This window comes from Talpa occidentalis, unplaced genomic scaffold (genome assembly GCF_014898055.3).
Source record: "Talpa occidentalis isolate TD23 unplaced genomic scaffold, MPIMG_talOcc4v2.1 talOcc4.10, whole genome shotgun sequence".
NCBI classification, from domain to species: domain Eukaryota; kingdom Metazoa; phylum Chordata; class Mammalia; order Eulipotyphla; family Talpidae; genus Talpa; species Talpa occidentalis.
Genome location: NW_023600993.1, coordinates 11915397 through 11940860, shown reverse-complemented (window position 1 = coordinate 11940860; position 25464 = coordinate 11915397). Strand labels below are relative to the sequence as shown.

Below are 25464 nucleotides of genomic sequence, written 5' to 3'. Positions count from 1 at the left end.
ATCATGCTTAAGGATGAGATGACTTCATTCAAAAAGTACCTATCAGGCAGCAGCTAGGTCAGTCCTTCACACTGTGCACAAAATCAGACAAGTTTTCAGATGGGAATTTTATAGATGCATGAGGGAGACAGTCATTAGTCATATAACCACGGGGGGGAAACCTGAAAATACAGCTGTGATAATACAGTGAAGACACATGAGCCACTGAGATACCTGCTGTAGTCCAGACTATTGAGGTGGGTGACCATGGAAGAAGGGATGGGATTAAGACCTGAAGAATAAGTAGGAGTTAGTAGGGGAAGGTGGAAAGGCAAGTTGGAGAGAAAAAGACAGTGTATGAGAAGATATTCGGGGCTGCCCTATAACAAAGTCAGGGAGCTGGGTACCTTCCTCCTCAAGTCAAAAATGAAGAGTAATGCCTGTCCATGCCACCATTATCGAACACTACCCAGGAGATACTAACAAATGAGTGAAACAAAATAGGAACCGAAGAGGTGAAATTATTATTCTCAAATAACATGATTACCTACCTAGAAGCCCTAAGAAAAATGTATTAACATACTACTGCTATTGGGTGTTTAGATGAATGATTGGTTAGACAGATGTACAGAAATCTGTGACTTCTTATATAGTAACCATGAGAGCAAATTATTTACAATTATAGTAATGTAGGATACTTAAGCATAAACATAATAAAAAAAGTAGAATAACTGTAACATTCTACCCATCAATATGAAAGAAAGCAAACAAATATAGTCCATATTATCTTAAAAGGCAGGAAATGTAAAGATGTTATTCCACCCAAACTATTTTATGACTTATCATGTTGGGGAGGGTAGGTATGGAAATTGTACCAATTTACACTCTTACCAGCAATTATGAGCAGAGCCATGCCCTCCAAATCTTAACAAAACTGGGTAATAACATTCATTTCTTTAAATCTCTGTAGTTTAATAAGTGGAATTGTATCTCATCTCTTTATCAGAGACTAATTTCATTACTGTTGTGGGTGAACATTTATGTAGATTAGTGTTTTTTCACCACAGGCACCAGAAAACAATTCTGAATTATGGCAGGATGTCAGGAAATGAGACAATAAGGAAGACTAAGGAGAGAGATAAGGACTCTGAGTTTGGGGTCTGCTCTGCATGCTGTGGGGAGTCCTTTGAGGGCATTAAGTTAGCAGAGTGATTGATCAGATTGTGATTTAGAAAGATCCCTCTGTCCGAAGAATGAAGGACGAATTGCCTGGAATTGAGTGGGCTGGAATAGATTGGACTTTCAAAGGTCGAAGAGTAGGCAACTTCAATAGCTTTAGGGTCTGAACTCTGAAGGTCTAAATGGGCTAAGTTTTAGAGACTTTTAAGAAGTCTGTAAAGCAGAACTATGGTTGAACAAAGCTCCCCCATCCCAGACTGTCACGGTAGACCAGCTCCTGTGTGTGACTTGGGCTAAGAATTGCCCTTCTGAAAAGGTGATGATTTAATGAGGTTCTCTCAAGTGTCAAAAATCCATCAAGCACTTCTGGCACCCACATTTCCACTCAAGTTACAGATGTTCCTATAAAGACCCCAGAAATATAGCAAAGAAACTGGCTACTTGCCCAAAAATCAAGGGTCGCTAGTCCAAAAATCAAGGGTTGCTTACTGGAAATAATTAGGGTCTCTTTAGGCAACCAACCACCTGTATTTACAAGATCCAAAGACCATTTTCCTCTCATTTTTTTAACCCTAGTCTGGATGAAAGGCAGCCTAATTTTGGGGGTGTTGGTCAAAGTTTGGCCCAGTTCTGGACCTGAACTGGAGGTGGAAGTGGGAAGGTGAGCGCCACTTGGATCTTAGGGTGCACACAGCTGCTAGTGTTGGTTCCCAGGCAAGAGAAATTCCCACCATCTGAAATGAAAACTCTCTGGCTCCCTTTGAGCCCCTACCTTCGCAAAAGGACCCCAGAACAAAGCTGTCAAATGAAGGCTTTTGTGCCCAGAGTTGCGCGCTGTGTGGATCTGCTGGGTACAGAGAAGGCGAGCACCCTAAGCCCCCAATAAGTCCCTTTTAAGCGCGCGGGTGAGGACCCACAGCCGTGCAACCCGTTTCATATCGGGGTTGCCCTGTAACACCATGGCCCGTGCTTCTGCCCAGGGCAGAGGTTCCACTTAGGAGAGAAGCCAGTGGAGCAGTTGCAGCCCGCAGGATCCCCACCTCCCTATGGTTGCGCCCCCTTCCCGGGGGACGAGCGCTGGGCCCGGGGCCACCGGGGTGGAGAAGGGTCGGGCTGGGGCGGGGAGAAACATTTATATAGCAACAAGGAGGGATGTGGGAGCTGCCACGCGCTGGCGGGACACCGGGAGGCCAGAGGCAGTCTGCGCGCCACCACTTCTGGTCCCTTCGCTGTTTCCAAAGTCGACCCTCCCTCCTCCGGTCTGCGGTCTGCGCTACACTCCCTCCGGTGCGCTCTGTGCACAGGGCTTGGAAAGTGCAGGTTTGGGGAAGGCGTGGAAGTTTCCCTGAGGTAAGTCCTGGGGCTGCTGTCTGCTGGGACGGCGGGAGCCTGAAGTAGGTTTGCAAGTGGCCAATAGTTACCTGGGAGGGAAGTGCTGGACTGAAGGGTTGTGAGAGGACCTTGGTGAGGAAAGAAGTAATTTCAGAAGCCCAACGCTGCCTCCTGTTTTTCACTTCCTCTAGGCAGAGGCAGCAGCCCTCACCCTGTCTGTCTTTTAGTCCCCCCTTTCTGCATTCCTCTGCTAGAAGCCTCGGGACTCCATTTCCCCCACCCTGCACCCTGTCCCGGAGCCAGCACAGGGCCTGGCGAGTGGCAGGCGCTCGGGATTGCACCAGGAAGGAATGAATGAGGCTGACCGAGGTCAGGAAAGTCGCTCCCAAGTCTGTACCAACCCAAACTGTCCTTTTGGTTCTGCATCTCCCACAGATTTATTTGGGGTGGTTTAAGCTGTATTGTCTGAGGGAAAGGGAGAAAGCAGGGGGGTATAGGCACCCTTTTATGAATGCCTGGCTCAGCGTCAACTGTATAAATAATTCTGAGGGGGCAAGAGGAAAAGAGTGGGACCAGCAAGTGGTTTCTTTACTTCTCTGTCCTTTGTGATAAAGACTTCTCCTTTCGCATTTTGGAAATCTACTCTGTGGAAATGTTTAAAGGTGATCTTTGCCAGTGGGGGGAAATATGTAAAGAGGGGAGGGGTGGTGATATTCCTTAGGAACTGCCACCTGTTCGAGGGACACTTACTTCTGAGAAGACTTGACATAGGAAGGACTTTAGAAGTCTTCTGGTAAGAATTTCTATAATTACAGAATTAGCGGTTACATTGATTTTGTTTTAAAAAGAGGCATCTATTTGACAAGTGGTGTTTTTAATATAAAATTTTCAAGCATGGCACTTAGAAGTTCCAGTGTTAAACTCAGGTTTTCATGTCCTCAGAGGCGGACTCACCTACATATGGATCCTGAGCAGTCTAAAGTGTTTTAAATTACATGGCCTTTACATAGATTTCCTTATGAAAGAAGTCATCCATTTCCTCCCTCCTCCCTTGTTTTATTCCAAAATATTAGAAATGCAGAGGAGAACCTGAAAAGAAAGCTTGTCTCCCACCCAAAAATACATGTATTTTGGACATCGTGCCTTATGAAATCATATTTTATGATGTGCAGAAGAAAACGTGTTTAGCATTCACTGGGCAATCATCTTTAACTTTTTTTTTAAGTAACAAAAATCTTTCAATTTTGCTAAATCATTTTGTGAAGCATCTCCAAAAAAAGACGATTGTTATTTGTAATATTCTCTATTTCTACTCTTCTGATTCCTTCCTGGTAGCCCAAAATTCAGAAGACTTTGAATAGTTGGAATTTTTATAGAGAAAAGATTTGTTTGTTTGCATAGATAATGCCAAAGTGACTAAGTCACTACATAAAGGTTACAAGAATTGTGAATAAATATGACTGAATTATTAAGTTATCTATATATAGACTATACTACACAGTCCCACAAATATAGTGGCTTAAAAATGACAAAAAATTTCCCTATCAGTAAATATCCCTATCCCTGGAATTTCTCAAAAATAAGCTATTGCAAGGGATACATCTGCAAGTAAAGTGAGCCAAACCTATGAGGATGTGGTTGCCAACAAAGATAGCTCACTCCTACAATCCCAAGAAAGTAGTATGAAGATTAAGTTTTCTGTACTTCCACTTTTTTACATATCTTCCATCTAAGACTTTTCCAGAGTGATCAAATGTTGGTCAAAATTGATTATCTCAATTCCTGACCCTGGTTGAAAGTTGAAAGTTTTGCTCTGAAACAGACTTAGTTTCATGTTACAGATCATGCAGGTCATTCCCTAAACTTCCCCAAGTCTTTTCCCACCTGTCCTATGAGCAGAGATACCTTCTTCCCTCCCTCACAGGGATATGTGAGAAAAAACAGGAAGAGCCTCATGATATACCAGGCATCAGTAGTTAATAAATGGGGTAGGCAGTGAGGATGCTGGTGGAACTGAAGGGCCAAGACAAACAGAAGTGATTTCCAAAATTCAGCTAACCTGGAACCCAATTTTATTCAGTGTTTTGACCTCACTGAAAAACCTTTCCATGAATGTAACACGATTAACAGAAAATGCATAACTCATCAACACTGTACACTCCCCTGTCTCCCCTCAGAGTATTCCATTTCAGGAAAGATCTGTCTTGGAAGAGATGTTCGGGGCTTGAGGCTATTCCTATTTCACACATGGCTCTTCATATCTAATGATTTGCAGTGTGAGGCAACTTTCCACCAATAAAACACTGTTCCTGCATAGAGGTGGCTTTGAGAAGTACACTATGTTTTCATTTCTTTGTTTTTTTTTTTTTTTAAATAGAGGCATGTTTTTATTTATCCATTTATTTATTTGTTTGTTTGTTTATACATGTACTGGGTACAGTCAGAAGCACGGGAGGGTGAGAGAATTCACCAGAGCCAGAGCGGGGAGCAGAGCAGGCAGAAGGACCGAAGCACACCGCTGAGGGGAGCAGCGGGCGGCAGGAGAGGTCTGCGCGCCATGTGGGACCCTCCTCCGGTGGCCGGGGAGCAGCCGGGGATCGAACCTGTGTCGCAGAGGCCGCGGGCAGCCTCGCAACCCAGCGCCCAACCGCTGCGCCACCGGGGAGGCCCTGTTTTCATTTCTTTGGATAATGGTTTTAGGGCAACAGAAATACCCTTTAATTCTCAATAGAAAGGTATTATGGTGATATTTTCAGAATTTTGAAATAAAGACCCCCCAAAATAATCTTAAGTTCTTCAAGGGAATGCAGAGTTTAAATAGCACAGAAAATTCTTTACAAGACCGTGATTGACTAAGGGCCAACTTTTTAAATGAATAATAGAAACTCGGTCTTACTTCTTCACCAGATTCCAAACTTTTCTTTTCTGGGGATAACCCCAAGGCCCTGGCAGGGGAATTTTATGGAGTACCATGAATAAAAATAGGTGCTGTCTGGCTAACACAACATGTGCAAAAGAAGAGGTCTCTTGTGTATTTTCTATACCTTAACCCTTCCCACAGTACCCAACCATTAGGAGGTAATTCAATAAATACCTGATAAATGAATGATTTAAAACTTAGAGTCTAGCTGAAGTATCTTCTCATGTACTGAGAAAATCTACTAACGTGCAAAATCTCAAGCAAGATAAAAGAGGCAGCATTACCTCTGCTTGTGTCTCTGCTTCTGAACTTCAGTTTTGCTAAAGCAAGACAATTGCACTGTCACTACTGACTATAAACTTCATTTTGCTGAGCTGTCTTGCTTGATTGGGATGACCCTAAATGCTGACACTTCTTTTGAGTCCAAAAACAAGTCTAAGGAAATGTGTTTATTTAATTTTGCCGTGAATTGAAAGCTCAGTTCTCCCCCAAATGCTCAAAGGAAGAAAAAATAGAGCATCCACACTAATGTAGCCTCGTGAAGATAAGTCTTAACATTCCCCTCAAGTCATGAAGATGAAGATAAATATACATTTACTTTATTAGAGACATGATCTTTGTGCCTTTACAATTAAGGATTGGGTGGCGACTTGGCCCTGAAAGGTTTTTTGTAATGCTCTAAGTACTGTATCATCGACTTGCAAAAGGAAAGATTTTGCCATAGTTACTTGGCAAAGGCATTTCAATTGGCTTGAAAAGCCATAAGCTAATCATTTACTGAGTCCTTTAAAAACAACTTGATTAATATTTGGAAAGAAATTCTGACTTGAAGGCTCCATGACATGAGTCCAAATGCAATAGAGCTTTGAAGATCTTGAGCCAGTCATCGTCACATTTAGTTATTATTATTTGGTGGAAAAAAATCCCACAGTTTGTCAAGTGGTTCCTGTGCCATATTTTGGTCTCCCTACCTCACTGTCAGTCACCCTGTATAGTTTAAAAAGCTAGATTCTCACTTACTTCCACGTATCTCTGCGACAGTTAGAATCTCTCATACTATGAAGATGAGTATATGTGGTAGCAGATTTCTCTAGTTTTTCTGTCCTCTTTTCTATTGATTAGCAAATGATGGCAAAGCCCTCTTCACATTCCCACTGCATCCACCAATGTCAGTGGATTCTAGAGACTTTCTTTAGGCACCTGTGAAGGTGGCTTTCCCTAGCCTTGAGAGCTTGCCTGACTCATGCAGGGTACAGCCAAAAAGACCTGGGAGTTGACCCCAGGGAGCAACCCCTCATCCCATAATACATGAAGTTTGGTGAATAAATACCCGCCTTCCTCACACCTTGGAGCAGGCAGCTGGGGTGGGGTGTGTGTGAGCTATGCAACCTCCCCCAGGGACCAAGGGGTGAGCTCCAGCTGCTGAGAGTGTTCCTCTCTGCTCAATAAGTATTCTATGGTGACTTCCTTCCCTTCCAGGAGTCACTCCCCACTCTTCTACCACTGCTTCCAGGGAGTGTCTCCTAAATAAACTAATTGCATAAATTCTTGTGCAGGGTCTGCTTTGGGGGAAACCCAAACTACTATAAGTGCGTTAGCTATATATTTTATTTTAGTAAATGCTTGTACCTGTAGTCTATTATAGGTTCCATTCTAGTCAAAAATTATATCAAAAATGGAATTCTTGCTTTCCATGCCAGAGAATAGGATTTTGTTCCTCATCAAAACTGTTTCACTGGTGTCTGGGTTGGTTAGTTTGTTGGTTGTGGCTTGATCCTGAATTCCCACCAGCTCTTTGAAAGCTGTTAATGGTACAGGGAGAGAGTGTGAGCAGTGAGGTCTCAGGGTGACCCCATTGTTAGAGAAGAAGCAAGGCGTGCTGGCCGTGAGAAGTCGCCCAAACACAAGCTCTGTAAACCTAGAACTGGCTTCTCTGTATTTGTGTTGGGTCACCACTTACTGTCTTAGTCAGGATCCTCCAGGGAAACTGAGCCATAGGTGTGTGTGTGTGTGTGTGTGTGTGTGTGTGTGTGTGTGTGTGTGTGAGTGAGTGAAATTGTATTATAAAATTGGCCTATGTGATTATGGAGGCAATAATTTCTCTAAGCAGAGCACCAGGAATTGGTATATTTCAAGTCTGAAAGCCTGAGGGCAAAGGGCACCAACATCCAAAGGCAGGAGCACTCTCCCAGCTCAAGCGAAAAAGGCCGACGGCCTTTCTGCTGCTTTTTTGTCATGTTCAGGCCCTCAGCAGCTGGGGTGCTGTCCAGTGGTGAGGGTGATCGTCTTTCATATCCATAGATTCAGATACCAACTCTCAGAGCCTCACAGACTCATCCAGAAATAATGTCTTACCATCCCCCAGCTCAGTCAGGTGACAATAGAATTAGCCAGCACGTTAACCACTTGCCTCCTAACCCAGCCCCTCAAGCCAGACCTCTCATCAGAACTCCAGACCCAGATATTTGACTGCCCACCGGCTCTTGGACATCTTCCACCACAAACCCAGCAAAGTCCCCGTCCCCTACATTACCTTCCCCACAATCCTGCCCCTCTTCTTATGAATGGCACACCAGAAAATTCTAGAGTAGCCCTGTCCTCCCAGCCTTCATTAATAACCCACCTAATCCATCTCCAAGTTCTAACCATTTAATTTCCTAATGATCGCTTCAGAATTCTCCCCTTCTTCCTGTCATCTCTGGTCCTAGCCCCAAGCCCCATCCTCTCTTTCATCCAGACAGCAACTGCCTCCCCAGGTGCCTCCCTGCTCTGGCCCTGCTCCTTTTCTAACATTCTCCAAACTGCAGCCTGAGTGAGCATCCTAAAACCATCTACTCATACTTCCTCTACTTAAAATGCTCCAGTGCCAAAATCCTTACTGTGGTTGAAAGTTCCCCCACCATGCATCCTTTGTCTGCTTCTCCTGCCTCATATCTCCCCATTTCTTTGCCAGAATCTCCCATTTCTTTAAGAAGGCCTTATTCTCTCCTACCTCCTGCTATTTACATTTGGAATTTTCTCTGCCAGAACAGTATTCTCTAGACTCTAAATATATGCACACCTTCTTTTTCTTTAGGGCTCAGATAATATGTCTGCTTCTTGAAAAAGCATTACTGGGCCCTTTTTGATACCCAGACTGGGTTCCCATAGTACCTTGGGCTTCTCTGGTCACTCTTGTCTCCCACTAAATGGTGCTTACTTTGTCTTTTGTGTACAGTGGACTGTCTTCAGTGCTAGCCACTGAAGATGCTCTATAGCCACTTAGCAGATGCTCAGTAAATATCTGTTGTTTGAATACATGAGCTGAAATCTGCATCCTGACTAGCTGATGACCAGGAAGAGCAAGACGTATGAGCTCTCTGAGCTGTATCTAGTCCTCTAAAGTCCTTCATCTAAAGTAGAAACAATATCCAGGCCCAAGATATTGGAAAGAACTTCACGGAATTATAGCTCTTTGGTAGCTGGTGCTGGATAGGGGATAATTCCTTGGGACTCAGCAAGAGAAGTGCTCTGCTTGACTTGAGACTGTGATGTGTCAAGACAATAAAGGTCACTTTTATCATTAGGTATAAACTAAAAGGGCCCTCAGATATGCAGAGGCTTTGGGTGGAAGCCAGAGGAGAGTGTCATTGCACTGAAAGCTTCCTGCTCTCTTGATCTCCTTTCAAATCGTGCATGGAGTGAGTTTTGGAAATGTAAGGAATAGAAGAGCGTATAATGGCATCTAATTCCCTCGCACCATTCTTACTAACAAGCCTCCTTCTCCTCAGACTTCAACATCTGCAGTCCCTGGACAAATGCCATGAATCCAGTTTCTAAAGTGAGGAGCTTTTTCCAAGAATTTTGCCTTAATAAATTATTCCCAACTGCATTTCCTTCTCAGTTCCCCCCTTCTCCATGATTACTGTCATCATCCTGAAACTGCGCCATTAAGTACCTAATTGTCACTTCTCAGGGGATCTGTCACAAAATGCTCACAAACCCCAATGCACATTTGTAGGTGTTTAATTGGGGGAGGCAAGCACTAAACACATTATCGGACTTGTACTGGTCAGTGACTAAAGCAAAGAACTTTTTAGTGGGAAGCAAGTTAAATGCATAATTGGAGAAGAAATCAGCATAATTGCACCTCAGAGAGCTGTCTGTGCATTTTAAAGACTGTTGGTTCTTATTTGGTAAGTTACTGTCTTGGCGACTTACCTCAGCCTATAGCAATCCAGATTTCAAATTCCCTAGGCCAGAGGTACCCCATCCCACCCCAATACACACATTTTGTAAACCTCCTTTGTTTCTATTGATGCCAACAATTTGAACACACACAGTTATTTGTGATTTACAGTCAATCTATAAATGGTTATTGATATTCAAAGGTGTTGTCTTTATGGGAAAGCTATCTCAGAGGTCCATAAATATGTATCTTTAGACACAAAATACTTTAGATGGCTAGAGGGTTTTCATGTATCCACTTATGCATTTCATTTCTATGTTCCATTGGTTCTTTCAATTCTTCACAGAGAAAGTTGCAATTAAGCAGGGATGTTCCAGTGTCACCTCATTCATCTCAGTCAGTAGCTGTAAGTCTTATTGAGTTGGGAGAGGCTGTGGTTCCATTCATGCACTCCTGCGAAACTGCCCCCTGAGAAAGGAGACTGGGGGCCGCCTGCGTGCACCCAGAGCTGAAGCTATGCCCCGAGTTCCAGCCAGCAAGCAAGAGGTGACTGACCCCAGCTAGAAGGAAGTGGTTGGCCCCAGACTTCTTTGAAGGGTTGATCTTTGAATATTCCAATCCAGGGTGTTGGCTTTATCGATTGACTCAGGGCTTACTCAGCACTATACATATATATGTCATCACATTCTGTGTCTTCAGATTTCTTTCTCTTTACTTTTTAATTCTTTCAAAAAAATTTTGTTGGCATGACACTGAGTTCTAACCAAAGTTTCAGGCAATGCCAATGGGTAAATGAATAGAGAAGAGATGGTGTATGTGTAGACATGGTGGAATAATACTAGGCTATTAAAAAAAGAAAGATGAACTCTTGCCATTTGCAATGACAATGGATGGACCTTGGTAGAATACCAGAGAAGGACAAATACTGTATGATTTCCCTCACATGTGGCAGAAAAAGAAACAAAGCAAATGAACAAACAAAACAAGAATAAACTCTTAGGTACAGATTGGTGGTTACCAGAGGGAAGGAGCTTGGGTGGGGGTGGTAGGGGTAAGGAGAGCAATTCCATGGAGGTGGAAATTGGACTTGTGGTGATGATGATGATGAAGTGTAGAGAAATACTGAATTATAATATGTTATCACATTTAATTCTCACAACAATCCACTGAAGACAGTACTGTCATTATCTCCCTTCCACAGATGAATGTCTGAGGTTCTAGCTTGTCTCAACTGCTCCAGATCACAGCTGGCTGGTAGAGAGATTTGAATGCATGATGTGGTGAAAACCCAAGTCTGACCTGCCTATTCTGCTGGGTAAGCTGGAGAATGTGTACTTCAAAAGCTAGATGTTTCTTTCCTTTTTTTTTTTTTTAAAGATTTTATTTATCTATGCATACAAGAACTGGGATACAGGCCAGAGGCGCAGGAGAGTGAGAGGATTCACCAGAGACAGAGTGGGTAGCAGAATAGGCAGATTGAGTGAAAACACTGCTGAGGGGAGCAGCGGGTGAAACAGGAGAGGTCTGCTGTGCCATGTGGGTATCTCCCTGCCTGGCTGGGGATCAAACTCATGCTGCAGAGGCAGCAGATAGCTTCACAGTGCTGTGCTCAACCCCTTGCACTACCAGGGAGGCCCAAAAGCTGGATGTTTCTAAGGCTGATGTTCAATCTATTGATGAATCCCTGCATAGTCAGAATCATAGTTAAGAATTTATATTTTTCAGGGTGACAGGAAACTTTGACTCAACATATTTTTAGATGAAGGCAGAGAGGGAGTGTTCAGGACACAACACAAAGATCAAGTCCCAAAGAGATGATGTTTGAGTCGCTACAGAATTTAGTAGCTTGAATCTGCCTGCGAAACTGATTTCAGTGACTATTCAAAAATCCTTCTCATTTTGCTGTTTGAATTTTCATAGAATCCTAGAATTTCTGAGCAAAAAAATGGGTCTTAAAGTATTGCTAATACTTTGGCATTAATGTTATTATTAATATCTAATTAAAAGTGTTATTAATACTTTTCAAATATTATTCATAAACAAAAGTGATTGGTTCTTCCCCTACCCTTCTCCATAATGAAAATCCTCTAATGACTTCCCATGGCTCTTGGGATGAAAACAGAAACCATTAAGAGGCCTAGCAGAGCCCTGCCTTTCCCAGCCACTTCTTTCCCAGCTTCACTGAGTGCCATGTCCCTCCCCCCACTCTCTATGTTGGGTTCATACTGAACTTTCTTTGGTTCCTTGACCACGTAGTTCTCCTTCCTACCACAGGACCTTTACACAAGCTATCCTCCCTCCTAAAAACTACATTCCTGTTGGCCTGGTCAATGCTCACCATTCCTCCAGAACCCGACTCAAATAGCAGTCCCTTAAGGAAGGCTTTCCTGACCTTTCTGAGTTAATCAGTTTTCCTTATTATATGCCACTCTGGTATTTAATAATTCAACAAGCACCTACAGAGCACCTTTTAATGCACAAGCCCTATTTTAGGGGCTGCAAACCAAGATTGGTGAAGTCCCACATCCAGGGAAACTATGAACAATAGAGAAATCAACAATTAACTTCTTGGTGGTGATAAAGGTTAGAAGGAAAAGGAGTTATTTAAGGGGTCAGTGACTGACTATAAGGGGGAGTCACTTTGGAGGGGATGGTCAGGAAGGCGTCTTTGAAGGGGTGATGTAAACATGTGAGACATGAAACCACATGAGAAGAAAAGACATTTCCAAGCAGAAACCACTTTGCATATTTGGAGAAAACCAAGGAGGCTGGTATGACTGGAAAGGAGGGAATGAGAGAGAGCATAATAAGGAGGAGATCAGGGATCGGGGGAATTGACCCATAGCACGTAGAGCCTATAGGCCACACGTCCAAGTTTTGAAATGTAAGCCTGATGGAAGGCATGGGAGATTTTGAACAGGGTGATTTCCATCTAATTTATGGTATTCAAAGATCACTCTGACTATAGCATGAAGCATCTATTAACAAGGGTAAGAGTCAAAGAGGGACATCTCCGATTGTAGTCACCCTGACAAGAAGCGATGGTGGGAGGAGGTGTGACTTAGAGAAATGTCCTCTTCACAGCATGTCACACAGGTGCAACTTTACCCTTATTTGATGTGAATTTTTCAAAAATACCTTGCTCCCTCAATGGACTGTAAGATACACAAGGACAAAGACCTCCTGATTTAACTTTTCATTGCCTACCTGACATCTAACACAGTGCCTCGCATCCATAAATGAATGGATAAGTAAACAAAAGGCATGCTATTTGACAGAGAAGGACCATCAGTCTCAGAGTTCAAGTTAAAGGATCGGACCCAAGGCCTCTCAGCTCACGGCCCACACTCTGCCCGCAGGCTACTTTCCTGGTACAGTAATGCCCCTTCCACTGTGCTCTTTCATTTGGGAGGAAGGGGGACCCCCAGGCACACATGGCAGTCAGCATTATTCCAGTCACCTCTAAAACTCAGCTGGGGCATCTTGAGTCTGAATTTCTTCCTGTGTTCTCTGAGCTGTTTTCTTCAGTCATCATCTTATCTCACTTTTGGCGAGAGTTAGTGCCGAGGACCCAGAGGACCCAGCCGAAGCCATCTGACTTGGGTTCTGGTTTGAAAGGCACTACCTTTAGACCAGAGCAGCTGGTGTGCTTCATTTTCATACAAGAAATCAGCCATTCAGAAATGTTCTACCCCCTAAGGGCATTTGGAAAAAATCAGTGGAAGCAAGCTGCGATTAACAGGGAAAAAAAGGGAATAGAATACAATTAGTTCCCTTACTTCTCTTGGAAGGGAAAAGCTGCCTGAAATGTAACTTTCTTAAGCAATGATCACATCCTTGGCCCTCTGCCTTTCTAATTAAATTCCCGATATATATGGATATTTCATTTAATGAGCAGCTGGTAAAATTGGATCCTTGCTCTGCGGAGGATCACCAAAGCGCTTCAACGTTCCTGTGTGATTGAATACTAATATTTAATCCTGGAATTACAAAAAGAGGAAATTAAATCTAACCTAGCTGCTCATCATCCAGGACCTCCTAGTGGACACCTTCCCTAGGCTACATAATAATTGGTTTTGTTCCTTCCCACCGAGGCACTTCCACGTTGCTCTTCCTCTTTCCACTGCCCCCTCTGGGTAGCAGCCCCCTGTGTACGCTCTGCTCTTCAGAACTCTCCCTCATGCCCTGAGACTCAGCCTCCACCCTCCTGAGGCTTCCACTGTAGTGGAGGGACAGAGATTAATGGATAAACTCTCCAGTGTGTGATGAAGAAAAATAATGTGCCCTGAAAGAAAAATCATAAAGGAGATCTAATTGATGAGGCCAGGAGAGCCCTCCTGAGTTAGCATGGCTATGGAGGGGTCTGTGTAGGCGTGAGGAAAGGGGGCAAAAAGTGGCAGAGAGGCTGGACATAGGCAGGGATTCTCACATTTTGCCCTACATGCGGCTCACCTGGGGATCCTGTCCCACTGCAAACAAATGCACGGGGGCTGGGTCCTGACATTTCTAACAGGCTCCCAGCCACACTGATGAGGCTGATTCATGAACCTCACTGTGATTAGCCATGGTACAAGACAGGGGTTGGCAAAATTTTTCTCTATGGGTCAAACTGCCTTTACTGCAAGTGCTCCACTGTGCCACTGTGATATAAAATACACATCTATGGATGTGGCTGCATGCCAGTAAAACTTTTGCTAAATAGAGCAAGCCCTAAGGGTCAGATCTGACTTGCTGAGAGTAGTTTGCTAGGTCAGGTGTGTCGTTTTTCAACCTTGGCTGTACATTAGAGTCACCTGGGTTTCATACACCTCCCAACTAGGTCCTACTCAGTAGGACCAGTAACATCAGGATCTCTGGGAGTGGGGCTAAGGCATTAGTAAGGTTGAAGAGCACTCCCACTGATGTTAGGGTACAGTCTGGTTGGAGACCCACTGTGAGTCTTAATCTTTTTTGATAGTCCCATGTTCTGTGAACTCGAATAGAGGTAAAGAAAGAAACAATGCTCCCTTTCTTTAATTCTGAAACCAAGGGCCCGACAGCTTTCAAGGACAGGAAAAAAGCAGCAGGAAATATACATGAATGTTAAAATCAGGGTGGGAGGAGCAAATGTTCATTTTGAAGCCAGAAATGTTTTACTTTACTGAATATGTGAATATATAGACAAGGAAAATTAGGTACAGATTTATTGTGCAGATCGTGAGATGATGTGCCAAGAAGATTGAGGCAAAATATTGTAATTTATCCTGCTAACTGTCTTTGGGTCCCCACATGTGCAAGCACTTCCTCACAGGTACATGCTATCACCCTGTTTAGACACACTTCACCTCCTCCACAGAACCCCTGTGTAGTGGCAGGAGGACACGGAGCAGGATCTCTATGATCTGAGCAGATGCAGTAAGGATGAGAGAGTCCTGGAGCCCTCAGTGGCTTTTGCAGGCTTTTATTGGGATTTATCAGGCACACAGCAGGCAGGGGTGCCTCCCAGCCCCCAGCAAGTCTTCATTCTTTCTGGGCTCTCCAGCGTTTTCTCACGTTCTCTCGTGGTTCTCTTGTGGTTCTCTCTGCTTCTCTCGGCTTTTGCTGGCGTCCCCGTGACGCTGCCCTATAAGCCCAGTCTTAGCCCAGGTGAATCCCATCTACATAGGCCCACACCCTATTCCAGGTGCCGGCCGTCAGGCAGGGATCCATCATCAATCCTAATGGCGGGAGGGCAGAAAAGCCTGATACTTTTTCACTTACCCTACATCCTGGTTTCTCTGCTTCTCCCCTGGCTCTCAGTTTAGCCACCCACTTCTTCTGGGGTGTCTTCCCTGGCTCCATGCCACAGGAATGGGTCCCTGCTGGGCACCCCTCCTTTAACGAGGTTCCTGTCCACGTCTTTCTGCTCGTACAGACTTATCCTCCAGCACTGGAGACGTCATGAGGGACCGTGACTGCTTTGTCATCATTTTATCTCTGTCACCTGGTGTGATGTTGTGATTTTTTTTTTTTATGTGTTTGATCTTCACAGCACCATCACAGGCTCACAGCACCCTAAGCACTGAGAGCACTTTTTGTTAGAATAGTTGGTTTCTTATTCTTAGTTGTTGAAATCACTTCAGAATCATAAGTTGAAATGGGCGTTTGACTATTTATAACAAGCCCCTTTCCACATCCACAACCTTTGATGAACACCTACAGGTGGGGCTGGTTGCCAGGGGAACCAACCCTGAAGAGATGGTTGGACCCTTCAGTCCCACCCCCTGACTTCCGGGCTGAGGCAATCGCCAATGGCTAGAGACTTAATCAATCATGCCAACGTGGTGAGTCCGCTATAAAGACCAAACAAACAGCCGCCGGACAGAGCTTCCATGTTGGTGGACATGTGGCATCTGGTTCTGGGAAAGCGGAGCACAGGTGAGCAGGGGAGCTCCGCGCCCTCACCCAGACCTTCCCTGTGTGAGTCTTCTGGCTTTTCCTGAGTTGTCCCCTTTTATAGCACGCTGGTGGCATAGTAAGTAAAAGGTTTCTCTGTATTCTGCTCTAGCAAGTTAATGGTATCTGAAGAGTTAAGACTTAGAACCCTCTAGTCAGAAGCACAGGTGACAGCCTGGACTTGTCATTGGCCCCTGATGGGGTTGGGGGCTGAGCCCTTAACCTGTAGGGTCTGACACTATCTCTGGGTAGGCAGTATCAGAATTGAATTGAATCATATGTTGAACGGCTGGTGTTCAGAATTGGTGGGGGCTGTGAGACCCCACCATCCGCCTGCACATGGAAATCAGTGGCCAGACCGTGTAACTGGAATGCAGCAGGGACTGGGGAAGTTGTGGAACGTGTGCGCTGGGGCCAGTCCTGCTCACCTGGACTCCTGGTTTAGAACATTCATTCTACCAGTTTCTATCACCTGGGAGGTCAATAGAAACGCAACTCTTTGGGTCCAACTAGACCTGCTGATTCAGAGTCATGAAGTAGGACCCACCAATTTGTTTTGATGAACCCTCCAGGTGATTCTGTGTGGGGACTATACATTAATTCTGAAGCCAGATTGCCTGGCTTGAAAGCTGCCTCTGTGGTCTCATTACAGTAACAACAACAGTGGCCTTGACAACAGCAGAGGGGAGCACCTGCTCACAGTTAAGTGCTCAAGTAAGTTAACTGCCGTCAGCATGACCCATGCAATGATGGGAGTATTAACTTCTGATAATTTTACTTTAAAACAAGACTAAAAATCTCTACCTCACAGTTTTGGAAGTTCAATGCATGTTAACTTTATCTGTCACTTGGTGAGGGCATGGTTCCTTGGTCAAACACCAGTCTAGACGTTGGCAGAAAGGGATTTTAAGACGTGACTAACATTTAAGTCAATAGAGGTCTCCATAAAATGGTGGGCCCCATCTAATCAATTGCAAATTTAGACAAGACTGAGATCTTCCAAGTCACCAGAGAAGACTGCTTCAGACCCCAGATTGCAAGTCAACCCCGGCCAGAGTGTCCAGACTGCCCTGCATATGTCAGGCTTGCCAGTCCCACAGTCACGTGGCAATTCCTTTAAAACCTTACCACTTTCTGCCTCCGTATACATTCTACCATCAATCTAGATGTTATAGAGATAGTTGAGACATGAACAACTAGGGGGTTAGAGGCTTTTGACCCCTGTGTCATCAAAAATCTGAGTTTAACTTTGACTTCCCAAACTTGACTATTAAGTCCCAAAACTGAACTATTAGTGTGCTCTGGATCAGAAATCTGACTGATAAACTGTTGATTCACACGCACTCTATGTTATATGTATTCTGTATTCTTACAGCAAAGTAAGCTAGAGAAAAATGTTTAAACAATGAAAGTACGTTTACAGGATTAAACTATATTAATACCATAAGTTTGCATCATCTGTTTCCAAGAAAATCCAGGTTTAAGTGGAGTCTCAAGTTCAAATCTGGGTTGTTTAATGGTCCACTAGATATTTAACATACATATTATATATAACATGCTGTAATATACACACATGTCATATGTGTATACACATTGAGCACCCTGACTTATACAATCAAGATCAGATAATTCTTTGCTGTGGAGGCCTGCCCCATATATTGGAGGCTGTTGAGCACCATACCCACTAGCTGCCAGAAGCATTTGTCCCCTTCCTGAGCAGTAAAAATAAATTTTCTGCAGACTTTGCCAAATGTCCCCCAGGGACAAAACCACCATGAGTGGTTGAGAACTGCTGGTATAAATTATAAAAATGCAAGAGACATCTCCCTAGTACACTCCCATGAAACCAGACTGTACTTTGCCCCAGTAACCACACTCTCCTCCAGTCAAAAAGGTTTATCCCTCTCCATGAAATCTGGTTCTTAACCCACTGCCAAGAAAGGAGACCCTGATAGCCTCCCTTCACCTTTGGCTCTCGCTTTTCCACCATCTTTTCAGTTTTCAGATCTCACATCCATGTGTTTTGTGCAAAGGAAGGGGCAGACCTGGTAAGAGGAGTAGACATTTGGATTCAAGTCCAAACCCCACTCTGCACCAGCTCATGACCTTGGGATAGTCCTTCCTGAGTTTCAGTATTGATATCTGTAAAACAGAAAAAGAAAATTCTAATTCACGGACTAGTTAAGAAGTATGAGCATTGTTCAACTGTAAAATGAGGATCCCCCCATACACACACACACACACACACACACACACACAAGAGAGCAAAATCATCCATTTGGTTTGTTTTTAAGAAAAAAAAGCTAGTACAGAGGGGGTTTAGGATGAAATATGACCTTGGAAAATGACAAATGAACAAAAGAACACATGGAGTTGCTTATATTTTCCTATAATTTGTTTTACTGTCTTCTGATAGCTTTTGAAATAATGTAGGCATATCCTTTCTGTGTCCTTCTGAAATTAATATATAAATTACCTAATGGGCCTGTTGCCAAGGCAATGCAATTTGCCTAGTGATTTCACGTTCCCAGAAATGATGGAACTCATCAATAATTCCGCCTCCTCCCTTTGTCCACATTTTTATTCCTCAGGGAGTGCCCACTCTTGAGACCAAATATCTATGTTGGAAGCAATCTTCCAGAAAAATCACCTCGCTGTCCCCTAGCCACCTCCCCTACCATGGTATTGAGATGCCTCTTTTCTGCTTTCCTGCACCGCCCCCTCACCCTCAGCCTTGTCCACCTGCATCGCAGCATTGCTCTGCCTCCTCTACCAGACTGTGGGCTCATGAGGTTGAGGACTGTGTTTACTGAGTTTTGCATTCTGAGGGGCCAGTGCTGGTCTGAGCAAAGCAGGTGACCACACCAAGAGTATGACAGTGAGTCGCCAGGGCTCTGAACCTGTGAGAACATTTGCCAGCAGCTCTCCATTTCTATGATGGGTAGGCTCTAGCAACTCAGCATTTTTAAAAAGCTTTACTTGATCTTCCTGTACCAGTTATCAAATTTTGCAAAACAAACCACTCTAAAATGCAGTGACCTGAAAACAATCTTTGTCCCATTGTTTTGTGGGTTGGCTGGGCTCTCCTGGGTGGTCCCTGCCAGGGTCCTGGTCAGATGGCACCTGGGTCTGAAGTCAACAGTCATTTCCCTCTTATTGATAAGATAAAGGATTTTTTGTGTGTCTATTGATGTCTGCTATGGATTGCCTTCTCATATCCATTGTCTATGTTTCTATTTGGTTGAAGAGTTTATTAATTTGTAGTGATAATTCATGTATGTTGTTCCTCTAGCTTTTTACTTACATATTTTGTTAACATTTAACATTTTAATGGACTTACATTTATTTCCTTGTGGTCTGTACTTTATTATATCTTCCTTAAGAACTTCTTCCAAAGTCATAATGATTTTGGTTTGTATTTGTCATGTTGCTTTTGGAGTTTTTAGTGGGATATATCACGGTTTAGCCTTAATAAATAAATACCTGTGCTTTTCTTGAATAATACTCTCCCCCACCCTCCATGTTATTGCTGTTGAATATTTTAAAATGATGCTGTATTTAAACACCCAAAATTAATATTTTTCCAAGGTCAATATGATAATGAAAATGCAGGGAGGGAGGGGGAATATAAGGGGACAGGATTTTCAATAGGGTACAAACCAAGAGTCTCTGGAAGGAGAACATGATACCTAAATAGGCATCTAAGCAAAGTAAGGAAGAAGAAAATGGAAAGACTCTGAGATAGAACAAACTTGCCTGGTTCAAGAAAATGCAAGATTAGTGAAGCTGGAGTGGTGTGGGGTATTTGGAGGAGATTAGCTTAGAGGATTCGTGGATTATGATCTTTTTCTTTAAAACAAAGTACAGGAATTTGTGATTGAGCAAGAGTGGGAGCAAGGAGTCTCCTTAGGAGGTTTTTGCTAAAATCCAGGTGAGATAGTAGTGTCTTAGATAAGGGTAGAAGTCAGAAAGTTGTTGAACAATGCTCGGGCTGAGATTTATTTCTTCAAATAAAATCAATAGTTACTTGTACAGGGGTGGGAAAGAAAGAGAGGAATCAATGATAACTCCCATGTTTTCAGCCTGGGCAACCTGGTAGCAGTGGTACCATTTGCTAAGCTGGCCATTCTAGGCAAATGGACAGAATCTAACAGCTCATTGTCCTTGAGTTACTTAGTGTATTTGCTACAGCTCAACAAATTTATTTTATTTTAAAGATTTATTTATTTATACAAGAGTTGGGGTACAGGCCAGATGCGTGGGAGGGTGAGAAGATTCACCAGAGACAGAGCGGGGAACAGAACAGGCAGACTGACCAAAATACACTGCTGAGGGGAGCAGCGGGCAAGGTAGGAGAGGTTTGCCGTGCCATGTGGGTATCTCCCGACCCGGCCGGGAATGGAACCGGTGCTGCAGAGGCTGCGGACAGCTTCACAGCGCTGCGCTTAGCCCGATGTGCCACCAGAGAGGCCCGAACAATTATATTTTAGATCTATGCCCCTCAGCATAGGCAAACCCTATTGGAGACACTGGGTTCACAACTAAATTGATTGATTAGTTGATTCTATCAATTAAGGGCTATGTGACTTTTAGCAAATGACTTAATCCTGTGACTTAGTCTCATCTGTAAAATGGGTCTAGTATTTGTTGACACTCATTGGGTTATTGAGAGGATTAAGTGTATCCCTTAGAGCAATGCCTGACATTTAGTTGGTGCTTGGGATGTATTAGCTATTATTACTCACTCTGGGGACACTTCCTCCCAATTATAGTCAGTTAAGTTGGGGATCTTGTGTGTTACTTTATTTATGCAAAGTCAGAATACATTTCAAAGCTGATAAAGAAAATCTTTGTCAACTTCAAGATACCACTCTGTCTGAATCTCTTCAGTTACCTCTTGCTTGCCAACTTGAAATTTGGGAGGAAAACAATTAGATATTTGTTGAATGTAAACGGTGGGCTGTCAGAATGTTAAAGAGGACCAGTTAGACCTAATTGTTACTTCCTGCCATTCTAAAGCATGTATGCTTTTTATTTAGCTCCAATGAAAAAAATATTTTATGTGATCCAAGATATTCCATTGCCTCTCTAGGCCTTCTGAGTACTGCTGGACAGCTATCAGACTAGCTGATGTCATTGTTGGCTTTTGTGAATTGTGTCAGTATGGCTGCCCTTTTATAACTTCAGCCAAATACAAAAAAAAAACAGCAACTTGGAGATAAGAAGCCTCTATTCAGACTAAATGAGATCAGCTATAAACAGCAGAAATTCACAGCAGTTGATATCCAGTCATTGAGAAAGAAGACAACTTAATTTTGAGTAAAAATAATTATAAGCATTGATTATCTAGTACATTCTAACGTGTTAGATAAAATGCCTTCATCTACAGAAAACTAAATAGCATGCAAGATTTTGCCTCAAGCAAAGAAATATGATGTCGTGGGAAAAGCACTGCGCTCAGAACACTGAATCTCATTTATAATGGCATAAAAAAAGATGCATTAGAGTTGAGTTTAACTAAGGTGATGAGAGGTCTGTACATTGAAAATGATGAAAAAAATGAGAGACACAAATGGAGAGCTATTCCATGCTACTGAACTGGGAGAACTGGTATTATTAAAATGTCCATGTTATCCAAAGTAATCAACAGATTTAATGCAGTCCCTATCAAAATTCAAAATTCACTCTATATATCTATGAAATTGAGCAAGTGATCCTAAAATTTTTATGGAACTATAGAAGACCCTGCTTAGCCAGAGTAATCAGAAAAAGACCTTTTCTTGTTCCTCATTCTAAATAGAACACTTCTAATATTTCCCCAAGAGGATGTTATGTCTTAAAGATTTTTAAAATGTATCAGTTGTCAAATTTTTTTCTCCTAGTTTGCTAGGTTTTTAGTGATAGGTTGTTTTTCTTCTGTATTTATAGTTTATCTCCCTTAATCTTATCTCCCTTAATCTGTAAATGAGGTGTCATATTAACATGTTTTATAATTTTAAAACATCTTGCATTCCTGAGATAAACCCAGCTTGATAGTGGTATGTCTGTCTTCTATGCACTGCAGGAGTTGACTTGCTAATGTATATTTAGGATTTTTTATATTGATGAGTAAAATACTCTTCAATTTTCCTTTCTCATTCTTGTCTGGTTTTCATATCAAGATTACTCTGGCCTTGGTAAGCTGGGAGGCTTGCCCATGCTGGGCGCCTTCTAGCCTGCAGTTCCAGCCCAGAGGGGAGCAGCACCCACCGCTGGGGCAGACCGGGCGTGCAGGGGAGCGCGTCCCCGGCTCTGGCATTTTGCAGCAGGGACCCTTCTTGCTGGAGACTGTGTGAACCCAGCAGAAGGCTCACCGAGGAGACAGAGCAGGGACCTGTCTTTGCTGGAGACTTGTGAACCCAGCAGAAGTTCCCCAGAGGAGCCAGTGGTGAGCTGGGAAGGTCGCCCAAGATGCCGGCCAGTACCAGCAACACAGTGTCACAAGGAATACGGCAAATTAGAAAACAGGCAGTAGGGAGTAGAAAAACAACATGCAACCCAGCAACTCCGCAGCAAAATAGCACACCACAAAAAGAAAACCATCTACCAGATTGCAACGACAGTAACTTGGAAGAACTTCTGAGCCTTCCAGATAGAGAATTTAAAATTGCTGTGATTAAAAAACTGACAGAAGTCATAAAGGAAAACAATGATAAGGGGAAAATAATTAATGACCAGAAGAATGAAATTGAGTCCCTAAAGAGGGAAGTAAAAGAAATGCAGGAGATCAAAGAATTAATGGAGATGCTAAAGAACTCTGGGAAAGGCAGTGAAAGCAGAATAGATGAAATGGAAGAACGAATAAGTACTCTTGAAGACACAGAAATAAAAAGAACTAAAACAGAAAAGGAAGGAGAAGTACGAAGGAAAAAGACCGAAGAAAGACTTCGGGAACTATCTGACTCCATGAGGAAAGGAAATATAAGAGTTATAGGAATCCCAGAAGGAGAGGAGAGAGATGTAGGAACAGAGAAAATATTCATGGATATAATTGAAGAGAACTTCCCAAACGCTAAGAAGGATCTGAAAATTGATATACAAGAAGCAAGAAGAACACCAAACTTCCATGACGAAAGGAAAAATACAGCAAGACACATAATAGTAAAGCTCCCAAGAATCCAAGACAAAGAAAAAAATAATGAAACTAACAAGAGGGAAGAAACAGATAACATTCAAAGGGAAACCAATCAGACTGACATCAGACTTCTCTGAAAAACACTATGGGCAAGGAGAGAGTGGAGGGACATAGTCAACAGACTCCAAGAAAACAGATGCCAACCAAGAATACTCTATCCCGCAAAGCTCTCCTTCCTCTTTGAAGAAAGAATATAGACCTTCCCAGACAAACAGAAACTCTGGAATTTCATTGCGACTAAACCCCCACTCCAAAAAATACTACAAGGAGTCCTAAAGCCAGAACCTCAGAGGGACGAATAACAACAAAAGAAGGCCAAAGAAAGTTATTAAAAGAAAAGTAAATAAAATCAAAGGAAAGACAAACACAATGGCAAATACAGATGCTAACATATCAATACTAACTCTAAATGTAAATGGACTAAACTCTCCAATAAAAAGACACAGAGTTGCAGGCTGGATTAAGAAACAAAACCCAACCTTTTGCTGTCTCCAGGAAACACATTTAGCTGCAAAAGATAAAAATAGACTCAAAGTTAAAGGATGGAAAACAATTCTGCAAGCAAATGGACCAAAAAAGAAGGCAGGAACAGCTATACTCATATCAGATAAAACAGATTTCAAACTTAAAAAGATAAAAAGAGACCCCAGTGGTCATTACATTATGATCAAGGGGATAATACTTCAAGAAGAAATAACACTCTAACATATATTCACCAAACGAAGGAGCACCAAAATATATCAGACAACTATTGGCATCTCTGAAAACAGACATCAGAGAAAACACATACGTAGTGGGAGACTTCAACACACCACTATCAACAATGGATAGATCAACAAGACAAAAAATAAGTAAAGACACTAAAGCTCTAAATAAGGATCTAGAGTGCTTAGGCTTAACAGACATATATAGAACACTAAACCCCAAAAAATCTGAGTATACATTTTTCTCAAGCGCACACGGATCATTCTCTAGGATCGATCATATACTGGGGCACAAGACAAACATCAACAGATACACCAAGATTGAAATCATACCAACCATCTTTTCTGACCATGAAGGCATCAAACTAGAAATAAGCCATAAAGAGAAGGCAAGGTATTCTCCTACCTCGTGGAGATTGAAACCCACACTACTGGAAGTCCACTGGACTAACGAGGAGATAAAAGAAGAAATTAAAAAATTCTTTGAATTGAATGACAAGGAGGACACCAATTTCCTAAATGTATGGGATGCAGCAAAAGCAGTAATAAGAGGAAAATATATAGCAATAGATGCTCACATCAAGAAACAAGAAAGAACTCAAAGAAACAACCTAATCTCGAAACTCAAAGATCTAGAAAAAGAACAACAAAAAGCCCCAAACCAGTAGAAGAAAAGAAATAATAAAAACCAAAGCAGAAATAAATGAAATCGAAACTAAAAAAAAAACAATCCAAAAGATCAATGAAACCAAGAGCTGGTTCTTCGAAAAAATAAATAAAATAGATAAACCCCTTGCCAGGCTCACAAGGGCAAAAAGGGAGAAAGCACAAATAAATAGGATAATAAATGAAAGAGGACAGGGCCTCCCCCGTGGCACAGCGGTTGAGCGCTGGATTGCGAAGCTGCCCGCAGCCTCTGCAGTGCCGGTTCGATCCCCGGCCACCGGGTGAGGGTCCCACATGGCGCACAGACCTCTCCTGCTGCCCGCTGCTCCCCTCAGCAGTGTACTTCGTCAGTCTGCCTGCTCTGCTCCCCGCTCTGGCTCTGGTGAATTCTCTCACCTCCTGCACTTCTGACTGTACCAGTGCTTGTATAGATAAATAAATAAAAAAAAAAAAAAAAATAAATGAAAGAGGACAAATCACAACGGACACAGCAGAAATCAAAAGAATTATTAATAACTACTATGAACAGTTATATGGAAACAAGTTTAACAATCTAGAGGAGATGGACAAATTCCTACAACTCTACAATCACCCAAAGCTAGATAAAGAAGAAATAGAACACCTAAACAGACCAATTACAATTAGCGAAATTGAAATGGTAATCAAAAACCTCCCCAAAAACAAAAGCCCAGGACCTGATGGATTTACAAATGAATTCTACCAAACATTCAGAGACGAATTGGTACCTATCCTTCACAAACTCTTCCAAAAAATTGAGAAGGAAGGTATAATACCTAACACGTTCTACGAAGCCAACATTACACTAATACCAAAACCGAACAAGGACAACACAAAAAAAGAAAACTATAGGCCAATCTCCCTAATGAACACTGATGCAAAAATCCTCAAAATTTTAGCTATCAGAATC

General features: G+C 42.7%; 1 protein-coding gene across 5 annotated transcripts in view; it reads left to right on the top strand.

Moving 5' to 3' along the window:
* The first annotated feature begins 2301 nt into the window (after nucleotides 1-2301).
* COL6A6 (collagen type VI alpha 6 chain) overlaps nucleotides 2302-25464 on the top strand; it is a 116931-nt gene continuing 93768 nt past the window's right edge. For 3 of the 5 annotated variants that reach the window (XM_037524484.2, XM_054689772.1, XM_037524470.2), the window contains exons 1-2: nucleotides 2302-2508; nucleotides 10780-10893. The gene's annotated coding sequence lies outside the window, so the exon portion shown is untranslated. Of the gene's footprint in view, nucleotides 2509-10779; nucleotides 10894-15959; nucleotides 15975-16644; nucleotides 16707-25464 lie in introns of those variants that run through there. The other 2 variants (XM_054689701.1, XM_054689792.1) reach the window with 2 other exon arrangements.